Source organism: Electrophorus electricus, unplaced genomic scaffold (assembly GCF_041902795.1).
Source record: "Electrophorus electricus isolate QZ-2024a unplaced genomic scaffold, ASM4190279v1 Scaffold152, whole genome shotgun sequence".
NCBI classification, from domain to species: Eukaryota; Metazoa; Chordata; class Actinopteri; order Gymnotiformes; family Gymnotidae; genus Electrophorus; species Electrophorus electricus.
Window position 1 is genome coordinate 73,318 of NW_027658433.1, and position 13,679 is coordinate 86,996.

The following is a 13,679-nucleotide window of genomic DNA, read 5'->3' on the forward strand; positions in this document are numbered from 1 at the left end:
AAATAAAGATGCAGACTTCAGAATTAGTTAAAGAGAATAGCTGAGAGAATAGAATAAATTATCCGTTACTACCCCTGTCTTTTATCATCCCTCCATCCCTCCATCCCATGCCATCTTCCTCTATTATTTGCTTTTCTATTTTGTTCTGGTATCTCCTTATCTCTTTTTAAAAAAAACATTGGCCAAAAGACTAACGAAAACACTGACATACTTAAGACCTTTAATATTTTTTTAAAATATAACATTAAAAGGAGAATGTTACTTATTTCACCCTGACTGTCCACTTATATATCTGTTTTGAGTATGATTTTCCTTGTTCAAGTGAAAACAGTAACAAATGTAGCATGCTTTGATAAAATCCATCCTCATGTAAAAGATGTATTGTCCCAATCATAGTAAGTGAAAACTATGACATAAAAAACTTTCTTTACCTAATATAAGCAGGCAATTATCTTTTAATTTGACCTACCCCAGTAAATCACGGTATCTAAGTTGATGAATAACAGGAATAATCACAAACTTCTAATGAAGCAAAGTAATATATAATTACAATTATAAAGGACTAATTTGGTTTGTCTCCCCCAAAGCCATTAGAATGTTCTTTATATAACAAGTGAAAATGACCTACACCAATGTGATATACAAACCAATCCTGCTTTTATTACACAGAAGAGCTGAGCAATTATGGGGAGGCACCCTAAAAAGTTGAGGGTGGAATTACCTGTCAATAAACAAAGTACAGAATAGAAAAGCAAAACTATTCTGTTGCATCGTCTTTGAAATGACTCTGCAAGGAAAATGTTGATATGAATAAATGCTTGCATTCCTTTCTGATACAAGTCAAAAAATATCTTTAAAGTGGCTCAAACATAAGAACTATGTGCATTCCTTCAAAAACATATACAAACCAATGAAAAAATCTCCCCTAATATGTTTATATACACAAGTGTCTGTGGGAGCCCCAAAGCTATATTATGCATTCAAATAACAAAATATATATCACAGTCCCTACAAAAAATGAAAGTAAAAAAGCTAACAAACAACAAAAAGGGGAAAATCATAAATGAAAATATCCCAAAAATAATTTACTAATGTCATGTTTGTAAGCAGCCCTGCTTTCCTGCTTCCTAAAATGGTGACATATTTTAGGTACTCAGGCCACTGGAAACAAAAATATACACAGCAGTTCTTCCACACATTTAGAGGAACCTGATTTTTTGTTAGATAAATATGTGTCGGTTATGACCGTTAAAAAGACCTGAACAAAAAAAAATGTTTGGATTTTTATTCGCTGTCACCTTTCATCACGGGCAACATAAAAATTCACACTACTGCAATATCGCTAACATGTTACTGGCATGCGAATAAGACACCTGAGCACAGAGAGAAACCCAGTGTTATGACTACAGTTGACATTGGAACTAGCTAGATAGCTCATATTAAGACACTTCTTTGGAGAACACGTGCTAAAGTGTTTTCCCCACAATCTATATGCATAATTTATTTGCCAACTGTGACCAGAGAGAGAACATACCTTACTCACAGCCTAGGACATGCATGGATTTTGATGAGGACTGCATATGCCTGGGATCAATTCAAACACGTCATGACGATGATATAAAACCTGATGAAACAAGCTTGACAAGCAGCAGTTCCGTTTTTCCGTGAAAGTATCAAGCACAGATGAAGACGTTTCTATGGTTATCTCGGTTTTATAAATATTAGCCTATAGAGTTGGGCTTAGTACGTGAATAAAAGATGGAATTAAACATGCATAAATTACGGTGTCCTGGAAAACCCATCGTGCTGCAAATACACAAAGCATATTCATCAAAGTGGTAACACACTTTAGAAATGCGGTGCAAATTTAGAAAACGCATACAACTTCAGGAACAAATCCTGTCACAACACAACGGAAGTGCAGTTTCCGGAGGACACGGAAAGGGGCGGACTTCTATGAGATTAGCGTGAAGTCTATTGGAAGTAGTGACAACTGAGTAAAAAGGGTTGTTGTTTTTTCCAGTTACCACGGTGTTATCAAGGGTAGGTATGTGATACAGAATGGAAGACTGACCTATTCTTGCCTATTTATTTATACATAAGGCAGCCTTAAAAACATGGGATGGAAATCCCATTTAACAAAATATGCACTGTTTTACAGTCAGAGTGAAATAAGTAACATTCTCCTTTTAATATATATATTTTAAATGTTAAAATTCTTAACTATGTCAGTTAAGCTGCCAAAAATGCCCCTTTTGAAATTTGTATTTCTAATGTCACAAGAACACTTTATTGACCTATCTCTGCCTATTCAGCCTATAGAGGTTTAGCACACCCACTTAAATTGCCTTTCTCAGGCATTTCAGCTCTGAGTACCTTTTGAATGAAGCACAATACAGGGCAGCCAATCATAAAGGAGCTCATTTATCTTACATCCGTCTCAAAGGTGCAGTAGCAACAGGTGCCTGTTGAATTCCAAGCGATATCTATAGAGGTTGGAAATTGGTTGTGTAAAAAAAAAAAAAAACAGGCTGAAAACGAGTCGTTTCCGCTCTGTGAATTGGGAGAAAGGGACAGTGTGTGGAAGCCCAACCCCAGTCATATAGGTTTGCTTCTAACAGTACCATTACCATCACCCACTCTGGTGCACTAGTTTGAGTGTATTAGAACTAGTAGCAATGCTGAAGCATTACATGTATCTATAACAAATATTCTGACCATGATGAAGTGATAGGTTTGTTAAGGCAAACTGTGTATGCAATACATGTTGCTTAGGTCACTTGCTCTAATTGTACACAACTCTAAAGCTACACAACTGTACATTAGTTAAAGTCTACACAGTGTCAGTCATGTGAAGTACAACTGAAAGTTCCCCTGTTGTATTCTTCCAACAATCAAGTTCTGCGTAAGTGGGGGCAAAATAATATGAGCTTCACATCAAAGAACATTTTAAACAAATGGACTGTATGTACATCTTTTTTTCTAATGTTACAATTGGAGTCTAAAGTTATATCTCTTATCAGTGGAGGATGCACTTGCTCAAACCTTTCCTTTAGATTCCTTTTGTACACACTACAGACTGTGACCTCGAGATGCTTGAATGAATGTTGAACATTCACACTTGTGTATGAGTGCCGATTGTTAGCTAATGCATCATGATGAGCCTATCCTTTTTGAGTTACTTACTGAGATCATTCTCATAGCAAGTTCATTACACCTTGTGTACTCGATGTAGTGCGGTGAGCAGTTTCAATCTTAGTTACAATCTTAGTTATCAAAGACTCACTCCACCGACCAAAGCCTCTTCTCTTAGACAACATGACAAAACCATCGCAGCTTGAGAGCAAAAATCGAGCCTCGTAAGAGGTGTTATGTTCCATAGGCAGATTGACATCTTAATGCGATACACATGAATTTTCTTTGCATACATGTACATTGCACTTGTAATGTTTCTGATATTGCTTCTCTCCTGAATAGCTCAGTCAGTAGAGCATCAGACTTTTAATCTGTGGTCCCTGTTCAAGTGAAAATATTGTTCTTTGCCACTAAAGTGCGCTTGAGAAGTTTCTTGAAATACCTCTAGATCAACCTAAGTCAAGGGACAGGACCCTGTTGCCTTGAGCCTTGCCGATTAAACTGACATTTCACATCCGTTTCCCCCAGCTGTGATGCTGTGCATTGGCTGTCATCCCAGGTTAGGCTAGCTAGTTCTGCTGGCAAGCTTGAAATATCAAAATCCTCCTACTTAAAAAAAAAAAAAATCACTTCTGAGCCTATCCTTTTTGAGTTAATTACTGAGATCATTCTCACAGCAAGTTCATTAGACCTTGTTCACTCATTGTAGTTCGGTGAGCAATTTCTATATTGGATGAGAGAAGGAGCAGACTTGTTCAAGTCACAGAATCCATTCACACTTAAACAACAGGAGCTTGTCAGTGGAGGGTATACTTGCTCACACCTTTCTTTTCAATTCCTGTTGCATAAGGGAATAAGGGACAAGGGAAGTCATTTTGGAACAAACCTGTGAGGCAACTGTCTTTGAGGCAAAGTGTCTGTATCCAGGGAAGAACATGTGCATGTTCAAGTGCTTGCCCTGTACTTCATTCTCTGAAGTTTACTGAGAAAGACCTGACAGCAGTTGAACACGTTTGGTTGTTGTCTGCTACCTTGTCTCTGTCTCTCTCTGTGTTCGCATGATAGGCACCACTGCATGCCATGCACCAGGCCTCCTTTCTTGTGAGGCTGTCCCTCATGACATCTATGGAGTGCATAATTGAAGACTAAGTGAAAGGATTCCCTTAAGATCTGAATACCTTTGGTTGTTGTCGTACATCGTCTCTGTCTCTCTCTCTATGTGTTAAATGCAAACTGCTCAGGTCATGGTTTTGACAGCTTCTAGTATTTTCACTAGATCCAAAGCAGTGTCAAACCTGTTTTTACATTTAAATGTTTTCACTTGGTTTTACATTTTAATGTTAACAAAATAAGAAACAATACACATTATAAATGTTAGATAGCTACATATTTGTACTTCTTGTACAAACTAAGAAAATAATAGAACACTAATTTAGTTCTGTGACATATTGACACCTGAGCAAGACATGGGTGAGGGATAAAAAGGCAGGATATTAGTCACACAAAGCACTGCCAAAAAGTTTTAAAAACACAGATGTGGGGAAGCTCATGAAGACAGGCTCAGCTTTAGTCCACAGTATGCTAAATGGGAAACACTGGAGGATGGTACATGAGGGGTTTAAATAGGGAGAGAGTTAATTAGAAGCAGGTGATCGTGATGGTTGATAAGTGTGTGATTGTGAACCGAGCAGTGGTCGTGGTAGGTGATTTGTGCGGATATGTGTGTACGTGTCTGTGTCTGCGTTCCTGGTTCGGTGCGGACCAGAACCTGACAACTTGTTTCCACTTGATATCAGAATTAGTTGAAGAGAATAGCTGGTCCTGTCCTTTATTGCAACTTAAATATAAACATGCTTTTGAGGGACCCTCTGGAGAATGTCTGAGGGGTACACAAGAGTTTAATTCTTATAAACTTTTTCAAGGGCAATTATGTAAACAACCCTCCTTTTTTTCCATATTGTTCTTTGAAGTTTCCACCATTATGCTCAAATTACACATGACATTATAAAAGCTAGTCACCTATGAACCTGCGGGCTTATATAGAAGGGAAAATAAACTATGGACTATTTGTGCTCTGCATTCTTGCGTATTTATTTATGCTAGGCTGTACATAATGCAGCCTTAAAAACATAGGATAAAAATCCCCATGTAACACAATTCAGGTTCTGTCTAAATACATGGCTAGCTAGCTAGTTATTTTACAATCCCATTTAGAACATATATCGTCGTGAATGTCCTGAACAAAACACGCTGTACCTAATCCCCATAAATGACATATCTCTCACTGAATAAAAACTTGTATGCTTCAACAGTATACAGTGGTAGAAATGGTGATCACCTTTAAAAGGATTTCTTACTGTAGGCCTATTATAAACAACATGGAGGAAATTAAAATAAAAATACTCGAGTCAGGTGTCTGTTGAATTCCGAGCGATATATATATAGAGGTTGGAAATTGGTTGTCTAAAAATGAATTGTGATTGTTAAGTCACATAGATGTAAGTGGACATGAAGGGAAAAAATAGTGTGGGTGCCAAGTATGGTGATTGTATTTTTAAAGCTGTAGGAAATGTTACATTCAGAATGTTTGTGAGGCAAAAAAAAAAAAAAAAGATATAATTACTATCCATGGTATAATTGACTGTGTTGCAGACAACATAGGCAGGGATTAGACTGAAAAATGTCAGAGTATTTTTAATGCTCTTTATTGCTGTCATCAGAGGTTATGCAGCCATATCCTCCCGAGCAAGTACGGCTTCTAATCCTAACAGTTTGGCCGCCTGCAGACACAAATAAAGTGTTGAGCAATATTTAATTACATCTACTTGAAATGCATATTTAATTGCATTGTTAGTATTTATGGAAAACAAGTGTTAGGATTGCTCTGCTCCATTGCAGACTTTCTCACTCTAGCAACTGTGGATTCCATCTCCTCAATCAGTTGGCCCATATCATATTCACAGGAACCATATTCCATCTTTATAAAAGAATTCAGTTTCACCTCCAACTATGAAGAGAAACAGTGTTAAGCAATATTTAATTACATCTACTTGAAATGCATAGTTCATAGCATTGTGAGAATTTATGGAAAACAAGCGTTAGGATTGCTCTGCTCCACTGCAGACTTTCTCACTTTAGCAAACACGGCTTCCAGGTCCTCAATACACTTATCCCTCTCATTGATATTCAAATCTTTAGGTTCCACCTGTAGATATGAGTAGAAATATTGTTGAACAGTATTTAAATACATTTAATTGAAATATGACTTTAATTACATTTTGATACATTTGTAATTTATAATTTGTATTGGACTGGAAAGGAAACAAATACAATTTTTATCGCATAGCCATAATCACATAGCCTGCAGGCCTAATGATGTAAAAATGTGCCCCCAAACATCAAATGTTCAGCAGAAATAACAGGACCTGACACACTAAGGTACCGTAGACCCATTCAAATTGTGCTATTGGAATAATAAATTCCAATGCATTCAGTCATTTTAGCTAGTGTTGATTTTGATTCTTGCCACAATTATACTAATAATCAGTGTTACAACTCAGCATGCAAAGTCACCGAACAGTCGACTGTTAATTCTATAGTAAGGAGAATGTAAAACAAACAAACAAAAAACCCACCAACAGTATTTTTTTTTTCCTGTAACTGACAAAGATTGCATATGCTAAATGTATGTGTCCTAAATATATTCTAAATACATTTACATTAGTGTTTTTAATTAATTTCTCGAACATTTGTTGAAATGCATTTGTAATTTATATTCAGAGACATTCAGTGTACTTAAGTACAAGCATTCAATTAGCATCACTGTTCACCATAGCTGTTTTTCCATTTTTTGTGGCTTTTGTCCATTGCCACAGTATGGCTTTAAATCATTTGTCTTGGTTCTACTTTACTTACTATGGCTGATTGAGTTCTCTCGGTAGTGAAGTCCTTCTTCATTAAACGCTTTGGTCTAGTAACTGTTTAAAAAGTAACAGAAAATGTCTTATTAGCGTTGTATAGATACTTAGAACACTGCTACGTAGATCTCTCTCTCTCAGACAGACACACACACACACACAGTTCATCCAAGAAGTCATCCTCTATTCTGGAAGGGTTCTGGGCTCGTGTTTTTTCGTTTTTCTTTTTCCCATATTTACCAAATATCCCGTGCTTTTCCTTTTCATATTTCTCAGAAGGAACATGTTCCTTGCGTCTTGGATTGCAATTGTAACTACCGCACTGACCCATAATAAATTTAGTGTACCCGTTATCTGTGATCTGTAGTCTAAAAATGGGTCACAGAAATTGTTCATTTGAAAAATCTGTTCTTTGACTACATCATATTCGCTTAATTGATGCGGCTGCATTATGACATCACACGCCACCCACTGAAATAAAAGCTGAGGATGTCATTGCAGAGGTAGGAGGAGCCAGAGTAGAATATTACAGAATATTACATTGCTTGAATAGTGGCTCTGTCTGCCCTGGGGGTATTATTGAAACCCAAAGGCTGAAAGGATGGGGAGAGAGAGAGAGAGAGAGCGAGCGAGCGAGCATGTGTGAACATATTCTTGTCACGGTACGCCCCCCCCCCCCCAAACGTCTCCCCGTGTGTGTTTGCTTGTGTGTGTGTGTGTGTGTTCATCCGTGTGGCCATGCTCCCTTGTGTTTCACGGCTGCCCTTCATTGTGTTGTTATTGTTTGCGTATATAAGTCCTTTGTGTAAACGTTAACGTTGTCAGTGTTTGATCCCACGATAGCCTTAGTGCTACGTTGTCTTCCATGTCTCTAAATAAACATCGTTATATGCATCATTGCTCCTCTTTTGTATCCTGCCAAGCCTCCCTGTGTTACAATGATGGTAAAATTGGATAAAATACTAGATCATAGATTGCAGTCTGAAGTACTTTTGACCTGCTGAGAGTTAGCCTGATTTGACTTAGCCTGTTCCTAACCTTTGTTTAGTATGTTGCATAAAAGCTCATGGAAATATTTCAGATGTAATATACATGTAACTGACCTAGTAGAGCAAAATTACAGAATTGTAAGGAGGAAGTGACGTTCTTGGGGCATATCATTAAAGGGGAAAATACACACAAGCTGTCTCAAAACCGACCACAAGCCATAATTTCGCTACCTAAACCATAGTGGCATACTCCCCTCTTACTGTTTTAGTCCCACACGCATTACATCGAATACTGCAGGACCAAAGAGTGTCACACTTATCAGCCCAGTGGTAGCTGAGATACCACACCACCCTCTTAGATATGCCTAATATAACTGTCAAAAGGTGTATAACACTGAACCCAGCTACACTCCTTCCTAGGGAGGAGGATGGAGATCCACAAGACTGCACAGCAGTCTTAGCTGAAGTATATATACCGCGGGTTGATCTCTTTGAAGAAGCCATAAGTAACCCAGACCTATGCCTCTATGTGGATGGGTCAGCATGCAGGGACGACACAGGGGTCAATAGGGAAGCATACGCGGTAGTAACAGATCATGAAATACTTAAAACAGAAGTATTACCATCCTCCTATTCAGCGCAGGCTGCTGAACTAGTAGCACTGACGGAAGCATGCAAACTAGCTGCAGACAAAACTGTTAATGATTTTGGAGCCATATGGAAACATAGGCAATTCCTGACAAGCTCGGGTAAATATATTAGACATCACCATCTTGCTAGAAGCCATTTCGCTGCCAAAGACAATTGCAGTTGTTAAGTGTGCAGCTCACAGGACTACAGAAGACCAAATCAGCAAGGGGAATACTTTTGCAGATAGAGTAGCAAAGGCAGCTGCAACTAAAACCGCTGTGCAAGCAATACAGGAAACCGCTGCTACCCCGCAGGCCACATTATGGGAAATTCAGTCAGGGGCTACCGCCACTGAAGGCACCAGGTGGAGACAACTAGAACCTCCTGTTAACAACCCACGCTGCTGTCAAAATAGAAGGACGAGGAACCTGGGTACATCACACACACCGTAAGAAGGCTCCGACACCAGCCCCAACTCCAAGCAGCAGCACCCAAACAGACTAGGTCAGAACTGTGTTGAGTAGGGTGTTAAAGGCAAGGCCTACCCTTTCGACACTCGGAACCGTCAAGAGACGGTAGAGAAAATCAGACACAGCTAACGCAGTCAGAACATAGACTGAATATTAATATGGATGAAGAATCCCATGACTTATGAGAAGACTTGTTACCATTTCAGGGTCCCAACGCCACTGAAGCAGAATGATTAGCAGCTAAATGCCAACAAAATACAGCGTGTATGTCAGCCATTGTGCATGCCCAACATATCGAGCAAGAGTACCTGGTGTGCCAGCACACCAGTGTTCCAAGGACTGTAATCCCTCTGAAAAACGCAGACGTAGGAGAAGTGAATATGACAATCTCTATGTGCCAGGTTATTAACCAGACCTCAAACTGTCCCAGTCCCACTAACCCCGCACCACCGAAAATGATGCTGCATGTGGCAGCTAGTAAGGGTGAGATATTTGTATAGCAGATGAAGCAGCAGGTGCCGGAAGTCTGGTCCAGATGCATCGATTATGTGCAGGTGCACAGCAATGGCACTTGCAGTGACTCCAATAGCAGTTCCCTGTGGAATTGCTCCATGACAACCCTGCAGGGGTATTGGAATGTAATGTGGGTCGGTGGTTCGGTGGCCTATGGTGAATTGCCACAGAACTGGACTGGTTGTTGTTATCCAGCTGTAGTGCGCCCAAGGACGCAGGTGTATACACTTCCCCATGCCAAGCAGCACAGGGTGAGGAGAGACATAACCAGCACAGACTATTGTGGTAGAATTCTGAGGGACCCATGGACCACTCCGGGTGAAACCATTGGTTGGTCCCTTTTCCTGGGCGGTGGCACAGTAGCAGCCCTGCAAAAGATCAATGGCTTAGCTTATCAGTTACTGCAAGTAGTTAATGACACCTTAGCAGCAATAGGTGCCTTAAAGATAGAACAACAAGTGATAAGGGCAGCAGTGCTTCAACATAGAATGGTATTAAATCTCCTAACCATGAAGGAAGGAGGAGTGTGCAAAATGATTAACACTTCCTGCTGTTTTTACATTCCAGATCTCAGCGCTAATATTACTGATTATATGAATCTTATGTGATCTGCCTTCACTCCGCAGCCTACAGTTCCAGTAGCGGCTGTAGCGTTGCCCATTCTGCTACTCATTCTTCTTCTTTTTCTTCTTCTTCTGTGTTTACCTCCTTTTTTGTCATTGCGTGTCAGACGTCTTTCTAGTGTGTTCACCATGCCAGCGCTCAGCGGCCATGCCAATGACCAACCCCAGCTCAGTGAAGACATTCTGCTCCCCAAGATGGGCGGTGCTGGTGATCCACATGAAGACATCGTAGTGCTATTTGCTGAATAAATGTGTGATAATGTGTGATATAGAATAAAGGGGGGAAATGTTGTGGGAATTTACCTTACTTCATTTTGTGGAAATTTACTTTGCTTTATTTTACTTTGCTTTATGTTTCTATAGTCACAGCATAACAGTCTGCAGATAAGCATGTGAGTCAGGTACACCAGCTGCTCACATACCGTTCTAACCATAGACATAGAAGAAGCCTTCAGCGCTCAGGCTAACCAAAACATGAATTAGCCGATACTCTGTAGGAGTTGTTTTTCTTTTTTTTCTCTTTCTTCTGTTCTCTGTATAAGGGGAGGGGGACCGTACTGCGCGTCAGTCCTTTTACTCTGTTATACAGGGGACAGAACTCAATAAAATTTTACTCTTTACTAAACAATGCATAAAGCTGTCTGTGTTTGATGTGCTCTCATTTTCCCACCACATCCATTTAGCAGTACTTCTGAATAACCGAAATGGCTTAAAACAGCTGAGGGGATATTTGAAACTGAGTGATAAGATGTTCAGCAATTTATATATCATAATACAAGGCAGGAAATTAAATTTGGCTGAACTGCACAACAGTAGCTGGCATGAAAAGTATGTCGTAGAGAGAGTAACAAAAAACTCAACCTCTCACCTCGCGCTCTGAAATGTCTCCGTCACTGTCTGTAGTGTCCTCTAGGATACTGCTGCCCTCACTAAAGTGTGTCACCCTGAGCGGGTCAAACATCTCTTGAACATAATGGAAAATCAGCTTCAAGTGCTGCACTGAGCAAGAGTGCACTGTAAATGGCCAGATATAAATGGCAATGTCAGTAGTAAATTTATATATGCAGTCATGGAACAGGTCCTATCTGTAGAGCACAGCTTTAAGGTGCATATTATGATGTGCTCTTACCAATCATCCTCCTGGCTGTGTCTTGCTCTTTTGGCCAAATGTTTCTCTTCCAAAGCAGACAGACCAGACTTGCTGCATATTACTCCGTGCACTATAAATAAACCACATGTATAATGCCTTGTAAACAATGGAACAAGGGAAATTTGAATTGTGACTACTCTGTTAAAGGGGCGGATAAGGCAACCCACCCAAACCCCCCCGAAAGCTGTTCTGTTATCTCTAATTGCTATGCAATAGTCCTGTGATTAACTCAAAGGCTGGAGAAGTTTCACCTTTCTCTACTTGAATCCTGAAGGCTGTTCGGTTCTGTCGCCCACAATCCATCCTGTGTAATTAAACATTCACATCATAACTCGACCCCGTGCAATAGGGCAAACTCACTCGGATGGGGGAAAGGATTACAGACTACCTGTACTGCTGACGCAACTCTGCGGCCATTCCAACAACATCCACATCCGCTTTGAAATACAAAAAAAAACATATTTATCTTCCACTCCACTCAAGGATGGCCACACTTGGAATTTCCCTTGGCACATTTAAAACATTGTGTGAGCCAGATAGCTTCTGTTTTCAACCTTCCAATGCTCTGAGTATTAGTGTTCCATGCATATGAGATGCTTCAACACGTCCATGCGTGTTGTAAAGAAACACAGTGTAAGCAGTATTAATGAAAGTGCATCTCTACCTCAAACTCACCAGTGTAACAATTACAGTTTGTGAAATCTAATTTTAAATGGCGATCAGCCTTCTTAACAAATCTCCAATAACAAATAAGCAGAACTCACCTTGTTAAGTGTTTGTGTGTGTGTGTGTGTGTGTGTGTGTGTGTGTGTGTGTAGTTTTAAGCATAGCAAGGCCCTTCAGGGTTGCCAGGTGGAGCCTTCCTGAAGACCCTGATACTGAAACAGCATTAAAAGCTGCAATGGCACTGTAGTTGTAGTTATCTGCACTAATACAGCTTTGAACTATTGCACTCTTACATACAGTAAGTTTCTGTGTACCGGTGTACATTTCTGTGTACCTTTAGTAAATAAAGGGATTCTATTCTAATATTACAAGTGTTAGAAGTGCTGAAACTCCAAACAGTGAAGAAACCAGTGGAGCTTAATGACTGGTCAGATGAAGAGAGTGAAGTGAGGAGTTTCCTTCAGTGTCTGCCATGTCCCAGCTGAGGTGAGTGTGAAGCTTTTATTAGTACTATAGGAGTTGTGTTTAACTTTGAAACTGATGGTGTCACAGCCATTTGTGGCCGAGAGTCTAGAAGAGCATAATTGGCTGTACTCTTAGGGAGAGAGGGAGTGGCATACGCTCTCTCCCCTGTCAATTACAGAGACACCGTGCAATCAAGGGCGTCTATAAGTTCACGCGTCAGAAGGGGGAGGAAAAGACTATTTTCTGAGTACTTAGAATAACATTCCGTATTTGTTGGAGAACATTTTCTAGAGTGTTTTCATGTAGAGAGAGAAATGAGTGGCTAAAATGTCAGAAGCTTTAAGGAGACAAATGGGGAATACTATAACAGCTCTTTCCATGTGTTAGTGACACCAGCGTTCCCTCTTTTCCCAGATGGTAAAAAAGAGCCCTGACTCTTGCAAACTTCATTTTTTTGTAGAACAAAGAGAAAGATAAATAACTCGCTTTATGGCCTTTTTCCACTCATGCATACCAAGTCCAGTATGCATCCAAACATTGTCAGAATAGTAGGAGTGCAGACTTTGAAAAATGGTCTTGTCATGTAAACTCAGCAGCTTTGTCCCTGGTTGTCTAGTGGTTAGGATTCGGCGCTTTCACCGCCGCGGCCCGGGTTCGATTCCCGATCAGGGAAAAACCTCTTTTTATGCTCATATAAAACGACAGATTCTGCATTAAAACATAAAGTTTGTGTGAGTTGGAGTTGAGCCGACAGCCTAAGGATGACAGTTTTAACTTCTACTCTACCAACTGAGTTATTGAAAGCGACATGCAAGTAATCCCACATGTCCAAACACCAGTATGTTGGCAAGAAACACAGCCAGTTTTGGATGTTTCAATTGTTAAGTTCATTTGACACAAAGAAGAAAGATCGCATTGTATAAGTTGTTCAGCTACAAACAGATATATCTTTTGATGACATTTGGAATCATACTGGACTTTGTGTACATGAATGGAGAAAGGCCATAAATGGTTAGAATAACATTCAGTGCTTTTGGAGAAAAGTTTCGAGAGTTTTGTCATGTAGTGAGAGAAATGAGTGGCTGAAATATCAGGCATTAAAAGTGCAATTTGCACTCATG

At 39.8% G+C, this 13,679-nt stretch overlaps 1 non-coding gene across 1 annotated transcript; it reads left to right on the forward strand.

Moving 5' to 3' along the window:
• Positions 1-13,159: 13,159 nt before the first annotated feature.
• On the forward strand, positions 13,160-13,231 carry trnae-uuc (transfer RNA glutamic acid (anticodon UUC)). The gene has a single exon. It is a non-coding gene; the product is annotated as a tRNA-Glu (tRNA).
• Positions 13,232-13,679: the final 448 nt, after the last annotated feature.